General features: G+C 39.7%; 1 protein-coding gene across 7 annotated transcripts in view; it reads right to left on the reverse strand.

Annotated features, from left to right (window-relative positions):
- SUPT3H (SPT3 homolog, SAGA and STAGA complex component) overlaps nucleotides 1–17144 on the reverse strand; it is a 433101-nt gene that overhangs the window by 268052 nt on the left and 147905 nt on the right. Inside the window, exon 2 of one of the 7 annotated variants that reach the window (XM_090030991.1) lies at nucleotides 1070–1197. The exons of the other annotated variants lie outside the window; for them this stretch is intronic. The gene's annotated coding sequence lies outside the window, so the exon portion shown is untranslated. The remainder of the gene's footprint in view (nucleotides 1–1069; nucleotides 1198–17144) is intronic. 7 annotated transcript variants of the gene reach the window in all.

Raw genomic sequence — 17144 nt, forward strand, 5'->3', positions numbered from 1 at the left:
TCAAGATGCAACTGAAGGTACCATGAGCAAACTAAACTTACCTTTTTATCTAAATGTTCCACATTAAATTAGATGCAAATTAACGCAAATGAAATTAGCATCTTTTGTAGGGAAGAGAATTTCAGTGACTAAACTACATTTTTATATTATCCAAAGTTTATTCTGTGAAGATCCCTCTTTGGTATCACCAGACTAGACTAAGCAATATGTATATAGAAAAATATCTGGTCATTACAGATATACTAAGTTCCTCCCCTCATTTTAAGAATGACAAAATAAGGAAAAACAAATTACTTATTAATTATTATAAGTTAAAGAAATAAAAAATTTTCATGGTGGGGATATACTCTCAAATGCATACAGATTTACCATTACCTTTGAAGGGATTCATGTACAGGCATCAATGGGAGGGGGAGGGGGAAGACGGGGGACGACCTTCTGTGTTTATTAAAAGAGTGCAAAAAAAATAAAATACAGTGGTTTAATTTCAGAAGCAATAAACCCTTTAAACACGATATATGCATTGTAGCAACTTCAGCAGTTAAGCTGAAATGATTTCTATAATATACAGAACTGTTTAGTGTTTTTTTCCCCCAAATAAAACAGAAGAAACCTCTTCATAAACTTGGTAACTACAACTGTAAAAATATTATAAGTTGATACATAAGGGAACATGGTTTTTATTCCTTAGGCTTGTATTATTGAAAGGTTAAATACAGATTATCTCATTCAGTAACTCCCCACTTTACAGTAGTAGCAATTCATGCTAATTGCTTGGGTAGCACACTCAGGAAAGAGAGTCCTTTTCCTTTTCAGTGAATAATGTTTCATGTTAGGTTAAATGCAGGAAGTTACACCACCATTGGAATGTCATTGTCTGCAGCTACAGTTTGTTCTTATTCAGATGCATGTGTTTTGCAAAATATTAAAACATTAGCAACTCAGCCTTACATTTTCAAAATCTTTTTTTTTTCCCCCATATTGCTGGCTAAAACTGAAAAGAATATAATCAGTATAATCACTGTAATTTTAAACCATGCATAATCATTTTTTACTGAATTTTTATTACCTAGTATGGAGTGGATTATAGTAAATGTAATTCACACATGCTGTTTCTTATTCAGAGGGAAACACAGAATAAGGATGTGGAGAACTTCTAGCCAAATCTTCATTCAGATCCAAGATCCATGGACGCCACTGTAATTGAAAGACATTCACAACCAGATAGATGTAGACTTCATTTTCATTTAAAATAATACCTCTTCTACATCAGTTCCAACTAAAACATTAGTGTTCTTAAACTTTTAGCAAACTGCCTTCAGCTGAATTTCCAACAGATTACAGTTCCTTGTTTTAATTTAGCAGCATTTTCTTCATAAAAGAGCACTGCTCACAGCTGTAGATGTGTAATTATTTTCACGTATACAGTATGTAAATATACTTCCTCTTTTCAAAGCTAAATGAAATTATGTATAACTAATAAGACCGTTCTTTCAGAACTTGACTCCTCTGGTGAACTATCTGGCGCTTCACAACGGAAAAGTAATTATGCATCACACACACACACATCAGTATGCAGTTTGCCATGTAAGCTATTAGCGTTTACCACTGGCGCAGCCTTATGATTCTTATGATGCTTGTGTATGAAACCCAGGATCTCAGCTATACATAACTGCAAATCAGTAGTCTGAGCAACTTTTATTGATCAGAGATTTCAAGGAAGGTACGAGTTGGTTTTATTTTCAGTGTTTGGCTTCAATCTGTAATGAAGCCTTTTAAATATACTACATTTTACATTTTAAAAATGGTAATAACAAAAGAATTAATGGAGCGGAGACCGTGTTTTGCTGGCTTTAAAAATGCGTAAAAAACAAACAAGCAACAAACAGCCACAGAGACAATTTACAAGATATGTGCTGCATGTTATTACTGATGTTTCTTCCTGAATAAGCAATGTTAATTTCCAATTTTAAAAACATACCCAATACTCACTGCTTACAGCAGGATTCTCTAAAAGGAAAAATATCTCGGACCATGACAAAACGAACACTGTGCTCTATGCATTTCAATAGAAAGATTCTACTGAAAAGCAAGGTCAGCCAGAAGCACCTTTATACTGCTATGTGCTTTTTCTGCATTTATTTCATGCAGACTCGAGGTCTATTCCTTGACTTCATCATGACAAATTCTAAGCATCTGTAACTTCAGCCGATGTCATTTCATCCACTTAATTTGTGAACTTAGAAATCTTGTAGGACTTTGTCACAACAATCATTTTGGGCTGTAGACTTCGTGTGCTTTGATTTCTGGATGCTCAAAATAGGTTCTCATTTCTAAAATCACAGAGTGTTTCCTCTAGTTTGCCGAACTGAAGAGGTCTGAGGAGTAAACATAACACACAAACTTACAGTGTATTTATGAGCTGTTTTCTTTTTTTTAGTTATAACACATTCCATCGTGTTATGCTTGACATGACATTTCTGTTCAGAATAAAGCCTGCCTGCATCAGACGTTGAGTCACGTACCAGAAGTGCTAGGAGCACGGTGCCTTTGCTTCTCAGTTTCAACTATGACACTGATCAGCATCTCTCAGGATCAAGCCTTACGTGTCAGTAACACGACCTAGAAATTACGGGATAGTTGTGGAATGCCCGATTTTTAATATTGTTTAAGAAAATGTTGGGTTAACAACTTTATTTTGGAACATAAACATTTAATAGCTTTGGTCACATAACATAAATGAGGAATGCACATTTAAAATTTCAGAAGGAACTCAGTAATAAATAGGAAGTAATGACATCTTAATGAACATAAATGACAAGAACACGAATAATGAAGCTTTTAAGTGAGTTTATTAGATAACTCCCTTCCAATAATAGTGTTATAGAAGATTTAAGAGATTGTTTATGCATTATTTTTCCCAGAAACATTGGTTATTTTGTGACAAAAATTGCATGCAATTTGTGGTTTAAAATATTTCTACCATTCAGTTCATATAGCACTAGTCATTTCTACACCTCAATCACTGAAGTCCCGTTCCAAGTATAAATTATAATTTGATTTATATGTTCAATATATGTAAGGTACTCATTAAGATAAATAAAAATGGCAATTGTTCATAAAAATAAGCATGTACAAGTGTATGCAGACAAACAAAAATGAGCAGAAATTACATCACAGGAGTGATGAACTTTAATGAAATTTGTTGATGATCTTCAAGAAATATAGTACAACTTTCCTTTTCTGAGACACATGGTGCTCTCTACTGCAAAGCTCCAGAAAACTGTGATGCGATTTAATTCATTACAATACAAACATATTTTTACAGCTTTTAAGATTGACTACCATATAAAACAGCTTTCTAAACCATCATGTATATTTAAAGTCTTAAAATACCCGAGGTACTACACAGTTAAATGGTAAATATTTTAAATAGCCAAATCAGACCCTAATTTCCAGTTTTCGTATAAAGTAAGTATTCTCTGCTAGCAGTAATAATTTTGTTTTCCTTTAATGAGCTAATACCCAAATACAATAATGTGTTTTCCATATATATACAAATTAGTAGCTAAAACTCTCATATATATTACAGGCATGCAGGTGCATTATATATTCATAATGTATTGTTCCAAATCATAAGCTATTTTAAGTATGCATTTATTATGATGCTATATTGGAAAGCTTTTATTGCTGAAAAAAACTTATTTTACACTGATTTAAATAAAAGAGCTCAGCTAAACTGGAACATTCCTGAGCAAGACAGAGATCAATCGATAGCTATCTGGGCGGTGAATGTCAAGGGCTATAGGCTGTACAGGAGGGACAGGATAGGAGAGAGAGGTGGGGGTGTGGCACTCTATATTAAGGAGGAATACACATCCTCGTCAATTAGCAAGGAGTCAGGGGAGGGGCACTCTGAAGTGCTTTGGGTTAGAGCACAAGGCAGTCGAGGGGAAAGGGACTTAACGATGGGAGTCTACTACAGACCTCCCAACCAGGGAGAAGAGCTTGACCAGGAATTCTTGCATCAGCTCACAGAGGTAGTGAAGGCTAAGGATGTGGTAGTCATGGGGGACCTGAACTTCCCAGACATGTGCTGGGAAGAACAGTCAGCCAGGTCTGAACGCTCACGTAGGTTCTTGGCCAGAGTGCAGGACCTCCATCTAACCCAGGAGGTGCACAGCCCCAACCAGGGGAGATGTCTTGTTGGACCTAGTGCTAGCCACGGGTGATGAGCTGGTGAGGGGGCTGCGGGTGCTCGACCACCTGGGCGACAGCGATCATCGCCCGCTGGAATTCACCATCCAGCACAAGGGGGCAAAGGCATGCAGTAAGGCAGCGGCCTTGGATTTTAGGAGGGCAGAGTTTAACGAGAGGATAGTTGGAGAAGCGCTGAAGTCCCGGAGGGGAGGGAAGCAAGGTGTCCAAGGAGAGTGGTCGCTCCTTAAGGAGACGATCCTCCAAGCCCAAAGGAAGGTAATCCCAACGAGGATCAAAGGGAGCAGGAGAGCACACAAGCCTCCGTGGCTCACCAAAAGCATCCAGGAATGTCTCCTTGCTAAAAAGGAGGCTTACACCCAATGGAAAGAAGGGGTCATCACCAGGGAGGACTATTCTGGAGTTGCTCGGGGATGTAGGGGGGTAGTTAGGAAGGCCAAGGCAGAGATGGAACTGGGACTAGCTTCCCAGATTAAGGACAATAAGAATTCCTTTTTTAAATACATAGGGGGAAAAAAGAAGGTGCCAGGTAATGTGGGGCACTTGCAGGACGCCATAGGAAACTTGTTCGTCATACCAGATGGCAAAGCTAACATGTTTAATGATTTCTTCACCTCTGTCTTCCTAAGTAGGGACCAGAAGAGCCACCTCCCTGCTGGGCCCCCCTCGGGCCCCGAGGGAGGCACACCTGGGCCATGAGTTAGCGAGGATTTAGTTAGGGAGCTTCTGGAGGGGTTGGACATATTCAAGTCAGCCGGCCCGGATGATCTCCACCATAGAGTTGTAAAGGAACTGGCCGAGGTGATTGCAAGTCCCCCAGCACGGCTTTACAAGAACTCGTGGTGCTCTGGTGAGGTGTACTGGAGGACTGGAAGAGGGCCAATGTGGTCCCCATCTTCAAAAAAGGGAGGAAGGAGGACCCGGGAAACTATAGGCCGGTTAGTCTCACCTCGATCCTATGCAAGCTGTTTGAGAAAATTATGCTGGCACACATCCAGGAGGGGCCAGCAGGGGACTGCATGTTTAGGGGCAACCAACACGGGTTCATCAGTGGCAGGTCCTGTCAGACCAACCTGGTGGCCTTTTACGATCAGATCACCAGATCATTAGATGCAGGGGTAGCAGTGGATATAATCTTCCTGGACTTCCGGAAGGCTTTTGACATCGTCTCTCACCCTGTTCTCATTAAGAAACTGGGGGGCTGTGGCGTAGACACCCACACAGTCAAATGGGTCGCCAGCTGGCTGGAGGGCCGCACCCAGAGGGTGGTAGTGGATGGGTCCTTCTCAACCTGGAAGGACGTGGGCAGTGGGGTCCCGCAGGGCTCGGTCCTCAGGCCCACGCTGTTCAACATCTTCATCAGGGATTTGGACGAGGGGGTAAAAAGCACCCTGTTCAAATTTGCAGATGACACTAAGACGTGGGGGGATGTGGGCACACTGGAAGGATGCAACAGGCTACAATCAGACCTAGACAGGTTACAAGGGTGGGCGGACGAGAATAGGATGGGTTTCAACACAGACAAGTGCAAGGTGATGCACCTCAGGAGGAACAACCGGCACCATACCTACAGGTTGGGGAACTCCCTTCTTATCAGCACGGAGGTGGAAAAGGATCCAGGGGTTATCACTGACTCCAAGATGAACATGGGCTGGCAGTGTGGGAAGGTAGTTAGGAAGGCCAACCGCACCTTGGCATGCATCCACAGATGCATCTCGAGCAGGTCCAGGGAGGTGATCCTCCCCCTCTATGCGGCACTGGTCAGGCCGCAGCTGGAGTACTGCATCCAGTTCTGGGTGCCGCACTTCAAGAGGGATGTGGACAGCATGGAGAGGGTCCAGAGGAGGGCCACTCGCATGATCAGGGGACAGCAGGGCAGGCCCTATGAGGAGAGGCTACAGGACCTGAACCGGTTCAGCCTCCACAAGAGAAAGCTGAGGGGGAATCTTGTGGCCTGTTATAAACTAGTCAGGGGGGATTACCAGGCATTGGGGGAGTCCCTGTTCCCCCGAGCACCGCCAGGAGTGACCAGGAATAACGGTCACAAGCTGGCAGAGGGTAGGTTTAGGTTAGATATCAGGAGACACGACTTCACGGTCAGGGCGGCTAGGGTCTGGAACCAACTTCCAAGAGAAGTGGTGCAGGCTCCTACCCTGGGGGTGTTTAAGAGGAGGTTAGATGAACACTTTGCTGGGGTCGTTTGACCCCAGTACTCTTTCCTGCCATGGCAGGGGTCGGACTAGATGATCTGCTCAGGTCCCTTCCGACCCTAGAAACTATGAAACTATCTTGCTCAGAAATGTTCCAGTTTATCTATCTATCTCACTAAGTGTTTTTAACAGAATGCATAAAAGCAAAGCATAAAACCATCAGCAAACTCAGCCTCTTTTTTCACACCTTTATAAGAGACTTAAGCTGTAAAAATATCTATAGATATATTAAAATAACTAAAAATGTCCAGTGATTTTCCACTGTGATCAGCAATTTTAAAAATGAAAATAAATGACAGTACCACGTGGCAGGCCAGAATGAGACAAGTTGCTTTAATACTGATATGAAATGGCCATTTTCAAGGAACAGTTGAAATAACAGGTTCCAAACATTCTGTGTTTGAAGTAAGTACTGCTAGCAATGGCAAAAAGTATCAATGGAAATTCAGTCACCACATACCCTTCATTTTCCAACATCAATATACTAAAGAGAAGTTCTCAACTTCAATATTCACATTCAAAATTATGTTACCGGTAAAGAAACCTTTGCATTTTCAATTTCTGTATTTGTTAAATTTGTTTTGCTTTCTCGGCAATATATTGCCCAGGCAGGAAAATTAAACTAGTGCCCTCTCAGTAATTTAATTTATGGTGCCACAATTCAATTCATAGCAAATAAGATTTTACATACTCAGCACTCAAGCATGATCTGTAGACCTTTAAGTGAACAGTCTGCTTAAAAAGAAAAAGGAAACTATGCACAAGGTGAACTTTAAAATCAAATGAAAAACACGCAATTAAAATTCAGGATGACAAAGTATTCATTAAAACATCCTTACCTATAAGCCATTATTCCCCAGGTGATTTTTAAGTGCAACATTAACAGAGTAGGGCTAAGTTTAGAACAACATAACCTGTGCGAGGAATCGCTCTTATCCAAGACTAAAATATATTGTTCCCAAGCAAAAGTCTATTTATTCTTCAGATCTACAGGGCTGTTTCAGCCACATTCACTCCTTTTCTTTTAAACAAGAATCTTCCTCTCTTGTCTACTCCATAATGATAATAAGATACTGTGTCAGAGCTATGCTATAGTGATTGATCCCCACAAGCTCCTACACCCACACTGTTAAGGTGTATATACACATACCTCCTGGGAGGCAGGCTCCTCATTGTTGTTAAAAATAGCTGGCCTGAGCGGCTCTGAACCCCGTTCACTTTAGCTTGTTCAAAAAACTGACAAATACTACATGATGAATTCAATAGGTGTTGATGGCTCTCAACACCTCTCAGGCTAATGCAGCAATAGTTCTGCAGCATCACAGGTGATACCCATGTCAACAGGCCACCATATTCAGAAACTCAAAGTTACTTATCTGCTATGACAACATAAAACCAAGAAACACTGTTAAAGTTCAATATCCTCCAAGTTTTTCCCAATTTAAAAGCCCTTTTAGGGGAAATGCAATAGAAAACCAATGGGGAGTGGTTTGATTTTTTTTTTGGTGATGTGGTGGTAATATTTAGTATTGCAATAACACTTAGAACAGTTATTCTCCTTTCTAGACTCAAAGGCACCCCTTAGAAAATGACAGTTCTTGCCTTTCATTCATTTTTGACTGCAGAAATATAATAGAACAGTTCTTTTGGGGCAAAGAACTCAGAAAGATCACAACAGGTAAAAATGTTTTTGACATCACGTATTTTCTTGGGAAATCTTTGGGTTTCTCTTGTGAATCACGTGTAGGTGTTTGCACACCTAACAGTGCTAATATTGTACACAGCCCTTACAAGGATCTTGCGGAAAGCCAGTTCTGGGTCACCTGGCTGAGAATCACTGACTTAGAGACTGCAGTCATGGACCCCATTATATTTGGCTCTGCATAAATATTTGCAAAAAGACAGTCCCTTCCCTGAGATCACAATGAAAAGAGTTGAAACACAATGACAAAAAAAGTGATCAGAGAATAGAGGATGACCACTGTTGTCAAGGTCTGATTGGTATTGCAACATCCATGTACTTCAGGTCTTTATTATCTTTAGCTTCTGCAGTTCTTCACATTGGAATATCTTCTTTCTAAGACATGTATCAACTGTTGGCCTCACCAAGATTCTAGGAATTCAATAACACATTGCAAATTTGCTGATCAACTTCACCTAAGAACAATATTTCTCTTCACCTTAACTGTATTCTGATTGCCCAAATTTGCTGCAGAGTCATTTTAACGTAAATGCTGTCCTTGAAGACGAAACACTAGCAAGACAAAAATGTAGGAACTTGGAGGAAAAAGTTTCTCTAAGATAGATTTATGCCAACAGACACTGAAGTCTACTTGTCCACCTGTGGTTCTACAGCTTAAAAAGATTTTAACCAAAAACAAAGTAAAAGCCTATTCTTTCTCTAAAGCAAACAATACCAGTTCGCACATGGTCCTGTCCCCCACTGTATGCAATTAGGGCTTCACAGTCCAAAGTTTCCATGTTTTCATCTACTCTAAGCATGTATGTTGCCATGGTCTGTTGTATGAATCCACACTTAAATGGTATAAGTATCCCACATCCCTATATAATGCCAGTACCATGCAGTATTGTACATTACTCAGGATATCTCTATTAGGTAAGGAAGTTAAAATGTTTCCTTGGCATCAATCTACCTTAGTCGATTTTAACTCCAAGTGGACCATTGCACAAATAGAGTCTGGTATCTACAGAGATCATGCACAGAACTTCAGCCAATAGTTACTACATGGCTGATGCTCTGGTCCAAAACTCCTTGGTTCCCCCCGGCTCTAAACCGTCTTTCAGCTCCATTTCTCCATCCATATAGAAAACACTGTTAATGTGTTTATCACCATGAACTCCGTAATATGGAAACTAGAACTGGAAGGAGTTTCCTGGAACACCTAGTCTAATGTTCTGCTATAAAAAGGCAAACACTATCTAAGTCCATTCATACACTTTCTTCAAACATTGGACTATTCATAGCCCAGGTTAATTATTCTGTGCTCTTCCTCCTCTGCTCTGTCTGCTCTCATTTCTGATTCTTCTAGGCCTGTCAGTATGTATTCAGCTGCTAAAGTAATCTTCATGTCCCGCCACTCAAATCTCTTAAACGGCTTGTGCTCATCTTCAAAACAAGTTTTTCCCTGTATTTACTCTCAGAGGTCAGTATAATCTGTTCCTGGTTAAGTCTCCCGTTTTTTTCTCTTCTGCCCTGCTACCTTCTCTCCATACAGAAATTTGGTAGCAGGGAAAGCAGTGGTAGTGTTCACTGCTGCCAAATTTCTGGACCCATGGGGAGCTGCAAGAGCCAAATAGCATGGCTGTATGTACCAAATAGGGTGTGTGCGGTGCCGAACCAATCCAGGCGTACAGGGGCTGGTCAAGTAGAAGTGGGATGGGCCTGATTCAGCCAGGCGGGGCCTCGTGCGGTCCCAATCCAGCAGCACAGAGCCAGAGCAGGTTGAGGCCCAACTGTGACACACAGCACCTAATGAACCAATCTCGTACCGCTCTACCAGTCCACAGAACCAACCGTTTGACCACCAACTGGTCCACAAAGATAAATACTGCATTTTGTTGCATCCTGGAATATAATACATACCTTGTTTTTGAAAGGCAGAATGAAGAAAGGCAGATTTGGTTTTCAGCATATGGTGACAAAGAGCAGAGACAGACCCTAATCTTTAGCTTACTCATCCTCCTCTTTCTGCTTAACTAAAGCTGAGATCCTCCTAGCTGCTGCTGAAGAATGGCCTCCAATTTTGAAAATTGCTAAGGAGTCTCTAAAGCTGTGAAAGAGGAGAAGAGATGCCAGAAGTTTCTATCAAACAACAAAACTGCCCAAAGGGAGGGTATTTTGATCAGTGGAACGTCAAGACCTTTAAAAAGGAGAGACAACAGTCAACAGCTCTGGAATAAAGAACCATGAGCCATTAAAATGTCAATGAACTCCCTCTGCTGCCTAAATAGCAGTGTAATAACTGCAGCACTATGGGGCAAGAATCAAAGCTGGGTGCTTCTGTCTTAGTCAGATGCATGTTTCATACACACCCCAATTTAGGGGGCGGTGATTGGGGCTGGGGAAAAAGGTGCGCAGTGTATGTGAGAAAATATGGCATTTAAACTATTAATAACAGATCACAATGAACACTATCTGCGACTGCTCCCCATTGCACAATCACCTTTGCATCTGCAGCATCAAACATTTGTTACCTGCTCAGAGTGTGGCCACTGTTGTTGTACAGTTGATTTAATTTGGATGGCAAGCTCCTCAAAACATGGCCCTTTTTTTTGGGAAATGTTATGCAAAGTAATAGCACGAAACAAAAAATAAACCAAAATTATTGGCTTTCTGTGGGAAACAGTCACAGTAGGGAATGTAAGTGAGAACAGAGAACCCAGCTTTGACTGCAGTCACTGAACTGGGCAAGCAGAGTTCTGGTTTTCATAAGCAGTATGATAACAAAGTCTTAACACTTAACAATATTTCAGAACTACATTTTTGCCTGCTGGGAACCCTATGGTACAACCCATTTCTCTCTACAGCATTCCTTTGTGATACGACTCCCCACATGCTGAAAATACATACACCAGTTCTACATTTAACAGAAGTTAAAACAGCCCCAATATCAAGTCACAAAGAATGAAATTCAATCAAAAATAGAAATACTAAGAGACAGGATGCCTCAGTGCAGTGGTGATGAGACACGAGCTTTTTAATTTCTGGTTTCCATCGCCCATCAGCTTCTGGTGGGTAATGATTACAAAGTTCTTCTTTAACCTGCATTAAATTCATGAGTGGATCACTGCTCTACTCTTTGTGAAGATATGTCCATCAAAACAGTTCACAAAAACAAGCACTGTTAAGACAAAGGATTAAAAAAATGAATACTACTTTGCTCATATCGAACTTTTGACAATGCAGTTCCCAATGCTCCCTATAGAAAGTATTTGTTTTCTCTTTTGTGAAGTCAGGATAAGATGTTTTGCAACACAGAAGCAACTTGCCCAAGGCCACTTTGAATGTCACTGGCAGAGCCAGGAATGGACACAGATCTCCTGCCCCCCATCCACCAGGCTGCACTGCTTCAAATAGCGCATCTCTTCATTCAGTCTCAAGGTTCAAACACACTGACAAAATACAACAGTATGACTTTCCTCACCATCATTTCAGTTGGCATGGCTTTTTCCCCAGCATCTTCTGCCACCAGAAAATTTACAGACACAGAATAAATCGTCTTAGAGACCACTACAAAGCATCAATAAAAATTTGTATGGAGTGGCACCCTGCGTATCACTTAAGCAAGAGATAATGCAGAAAGGAGCAAGACAAATGTGTGGGACCAAATATGGTTTCAGAAACAGCATTTTTTCCCAAATTGCCTAACATTACTTAAATTAGCAAAATTTGTTAGCACAAATGGTGCTGCCTACATAATAAATTCTAGCACACTGTCAAAGAACTTCATAAACTTGAAAATTAAACTTTATAAACCTGAAAAATGTCAATATAATGAGAGCAATTAACTGCAGGAAGAGATTTTAAACAATAAAGCTATGTATAAATGAGCAAGCATGGCTCACAGCTATAGTATCTAACCATTCAATGACCACCCAAGTTCAGAGAAGTTTAGAAGCAAGTAATGTGCCTCCTACAACAATCACAAAACGTTCTGACCACACACAGGCTGTGTGGCAAAAGAGAAAATATTAAAGAAAATAGCCTAACAATTTAAGGAGCAGTATATAAATGTGTGTGTTTCGTTAAAGGAGAAAAAAAAACTAACATCATTCAGGAAGGTTATACTTTAGTAGACTGAAGCACAAAACCAACTATGGTAGAAAAACAATTATATGGAAGGGGGATCTCTTTCTTAAAGAACAATTTACAGAAGGAAATTAAATGCGGCAATTCAACACAATTAAGTTGAAATCCCAATAATCAAACTACAAGTACATAAAAATACTGAAGGCCTATGTATCCTAAGCATCATACTAGTACAGACTAAAACAAATAATAAAACACCAAACACACACACACACACACTCTCCTGAATTTATTCCATCCTATAGAAAACAGGCCTTAAATATGCATGTTATAAAATGCATGTTACTAGATCTTAAACAGAGCTGGCTTTCTTAAATTAACATCTACAGCATTATTTATTAGTCACATGACACAAACAGCTTAGAGACTAATTGAGATGAGACACCATAGCATCAGATATTGTAAAATCAAGCACAAAAAGATTGCTATTATACCAGACAACTCCATCTAGATTTAAGACTAAACATTATAGGAAACATACAAATGGCTGAGAGGATAACAGGAAAATATTGAGAGAGAAAATAAGCCAGTTTTTTTAATATTAGACAGTTAGAGCACAGCATCTGCCTAGATCAAGATCCAAGAACAGTGTCATGTAGATAAAATACAATGACGTGCATACTAAAGAGGGATTTGAAAAAGCATAGGTAAAAATTAATCATATTTAGAAACAGTCTCTGAAACCATTTCTGTTGCTTTCTTCTACCCTCAACTCCATGCTTCTTAGCTGTAACTTTTTGTTGCGACAGCCTTCAACTTTTCCAGGGGCCCTTTGGCCCTCCTCCTAGATTCCCTTCATCAGTATATGTGCATATATACACGTACAATTCTGCATGCAGTCCCTGATGAGAAGATCCACCTTTCCACCCACTACTTTACTGGACTGGTTTGCTTCATTTCTATAGTCTCTTCTCTGTGTTACACAATAAATAAGGACTAGTTAGTGCTCTTTGTTTCTCAAGCGCTGTTTACATTTAAGGCATTATGCAGATTTTAGATAGCACTTATATAAAAAAGTCACAGTAACTTTTTAATATTGCTAACATATCCTCTAGTATTAAACATACATTATACTATGTTTTGTTATACTATACTATGACTAACTGTGTTGTATTTACGTACGTATACAATTAAATGTAATTTTACTAATAAAAACTAGTAGCATCTATCATGTATACCAGTACATACGCATATACTTTCTGTACAACAACCATACTTCAGATCACTGTTTCTTTAAACTACATGTGCAATTTTGTGAAACATTAATGTGATCTGTATTTCCTTTAAATTATCATTCAGAAACATTCGTGAGAATTCATACTTCTCCAACTGCATGCAATTACCATACTTATACTAACCATGGGTTGGGAAAACAATTTAAAAATATATTTTTAAAAAGAACTTGCAAATACAATTTAAATAAATACAGATTTTTTTTTAGTTTAAAATGTTTTCTTCTACTAAATGGAAGTATATTATACTACTTGACAGCATAAATTAAAAATTTGATGTTAATGACATTCTTTACTACTCTACCTCACATAGCATTCCTCGGGTTATGCCATGTCCCACAGAGGGCATGGAGAGATACCCCTTTTCTTTCACCATGTGCTGCTGTACAATCAAAGACAATAAGAGAATTGTCAAATTTCAGCAAAATTGCCTTAATTCACCCCGAAGGGGGAAAAATGCCATTGCGTCAATAAACCACAAATCAAACTTTGAAATTGGAAAGGCACAGAAGTAGTCAATGTCTTGAACAAAAAAAAAGTTTAAGACTTAAGATATAGGTATTGAACAGCATGTCTACACACACACACACACACACACACACACACAGAGAAGGCCATTTCCTTCTTAAGAAGTCCTTGGTATAAAATGAAACCTGCAGAATGCATCCATAAGCTTGCAATAGTCTCTAACTCTTCTGAAGTTCATTTGTTTCATCAGCTACAATGATAACCCAAAACTATTTAGTATGAGATTTTTCATATTAAATAAGAATTTACGCTGCATTTCCAGATGAACAAGTTAAAAAATAGGAATTCCTCTTCTAAGCAGAAAAATAAGAATCATATGTTCTTTTTAAAAGATTCTGAAGAAACATACAGATATATATTTTTAAGTATAGAAGTTTTTCATGCAGTTCAGTTTGATTCTTATATTAGATCACTGAAATGCAATACTTGCTTAATTACATATCTAATCAGAAAATCCTGCACTCTTTCTGATTTGGCCATTGGAACTTTTTCTTCCTTTAATATCTTCTCTGTCGCATGCTGTTTCTATTATACAGAGTAGAACATTAGGGAAACAAAACATTAACATTAGAATAGGAAAAGATTTGGCTGCATGCCTTAAAGAGTTGTCATTATTGCGAAGAGAGTGCTCACATTTTGAAAAAAAAAAACAAAAAAAGTCCTAAAATTCATCACATACAGTACTTGTCCAAAGAGATGAAGTTTCATAAATGACTGAGCAGCATAGTCAAATCTATATAGCACCATACGGCGGGGGAAAATGAATAGCCCATGGGATACTGTTATCCACTTACAATAAATTCCAGGTTGGAAACATACATTGCATCATAAAAATAAAAGTAGCAATCTTTCTAATCTCAAACTACCAAAATGAGCTGAAAAACTTAAAAGACCTTACAGGGTGGTTTCCAAATATCCTGATGGAAATTATTTTCAGGTTTGTTAAATCTTTATTCAGTAACGAACTTCCCAGAAAAAGGAAAATGTAAATAACTAAAAATTTAGCAACAGCTTTCAAAATAACAATGTGAGAATGGAAATTTCAAATAAACCTTTAAATATCAACATGCTGATGGGTGTTTAAAAAAAATCTCAAACAGCCACTGCAAAAAAGAATGGAAAACTTAATGAAGCTATGCTAAATAAAGCTTCCTGAGAGAACAACAGATTTTACATAGCTATTACAAGGAAACATGCCAAATAATGATGTTCTAGTCCTATTTTTAACAACTATTTTTAAAAAAAAAACCCTAAAATAAAGGGGAAAAAATCTTAGACTTCTAATATTAAAAAAATCCTTTAAAAAAATATTTTCCCAAATATGTATTCTCTTATGTTACTTACCTGATATCATAAATGTTGGCAGTATAGAGATTTTAGTACACAGATTAATATTACAAACACAGGCGACCCTCGCCATTTGCAAGGGATACGTTCTATCCCCCGCAAACAGCAAAATCCGCGAAGAAGGCATTGCGTTCATGAATGCCTTCTGCACTCATGAACTCAGTGCCCCCGACAGCCGGGGGGGGGGAGGGGGGAGGGGCATGGTTGCTCTGGTGGCAGCAGCAAGCATGGAGCTCCCAAGGAGCTCCTTTAAGTGTATTTAAGAAGCGGGGTCGGCATTCGCAAATATTTGAAACCGAGAATGCCGAACCCGCAAATAGTGAGGGTTTTCCTGTAATTTACCCCAGAACTATACCTTAAAAGCAAGCATCTATCACAACTTATGACAGATGGTTATTCACCCTATGGTAACTGAGGTTCTTTGAGATGAGTGCATTAAACTGTTTATTTATTAGAAGTATCCATTAGGCCTTCGTTTGCGCCCCTCAAGTTTTCAAGGCTGCCACAAAATGTATTAGGGGTAAAATAGCCACAACTGTCGTTAAGTTCCTTCATCAAGAATCCATATGTAGCTCCTCCAGTTTTGAGGGTCGGATCCACACAAACAACATACCCCAAAAAAAATCACAGTTCCACTAGGGTAACCGGTCTGTTTTATTAGAGGGATGTCTGCAGCCCTTCCCGATAAAAAGATCCTCTTTCAGCAGCAGGGAATCCCCAAGAGAAGGGCCACTGAAGGACAGTTCTATCAAATTTGGCATCTGCTATGACAGTCTACATCAAGAGGCAGTGGGACATGAATGTGTGAACAAGGCTTTACATATCTTGGATTAGAACATTAGTAAGAGAACACGGAAGTTTTGCATGCCATGCCACAGCCACAAGGCCCCCGTTTGCCATTTAATAGACAATCCTGATGCCATTGGAGACCCAGCTGACTAGTCTCAGAGTAAGAGAGACCAACTCTTGATTCTCTGCAAATGCTATGACTGTTTGGAAGACTTCTAAATATATCTGTTCTATCCAAGACAAAATATAAATCTCTAATTGTATTCAAATGTGTGGATACATTCATTTCATTCTTCCTGGGTAAGAATGAGGCTAGGAGAAGACAGTTGGAGAGTACATTCTTGACTAAGATGAAAAAACGGGGCAAAAAAACGTTTGGAAGAAGTGCCAAAAGGTAGCTAAATCCTTCCAGCAAGGGTTTTCAACCTTTTTCTATCCTTGTACCCCCAGGCAGCCGGATGCAGAGCAGTGTACCACCAGCTTCCGAGAGGAGGGGTGAGGGGTGGCGAACAGCTGGACACAAAGCAGGGGCAGGGGGGTGGCATGTGGCCAGATGCTGAGTGGGGGGGGGGATGGCACGCAGCCAGATGCAGAGCAGTGGCAGCTGCCACATGCAAGCTCCCCTTGTCCCTGCCGTGTGGCTGGGCAGGTGGCATCCCTATGGCCTTCTCACGTACCTCCGATTCACAACCCCTGATTTATAGCATATGGTAAACAGGGGTCCTGTCATGGAAGTCCTGGTTTTACTGACTGGCCTGGCTGTGGTAGTGACCACCAAAAATGCAATCTTCATTTGCCACAAGGCCGCTGCCACATGAAATACATCTTCAAGTGGCAGAGAAATCAGGAACCATGAGTTCAAACAGTTCCATTAAGTTACTCACACTGAGACCCTTAGGAGGGGGAGACTTCCTAACTTGAGGGAAACCAAGGCAAAAGGCCATTAAGGAATTTTGATGCAGCAGAATGAATAATTAGCGTCACCATAAA

The sequence above is a fragment of the Crocodylus siamensis genome, chromosome 1 (assembly GCF_052110815.1).
Source record: "Crocodylus siamensis isolate JL-2025a chromosome 1, ASM5211081v1, whole genome shotgun sequence".
NCBI lineage: Eukaryota > Metazoa > Chordata > Crocodylia > Crocodylidae > Crocodylus > Crocodylus siamensis.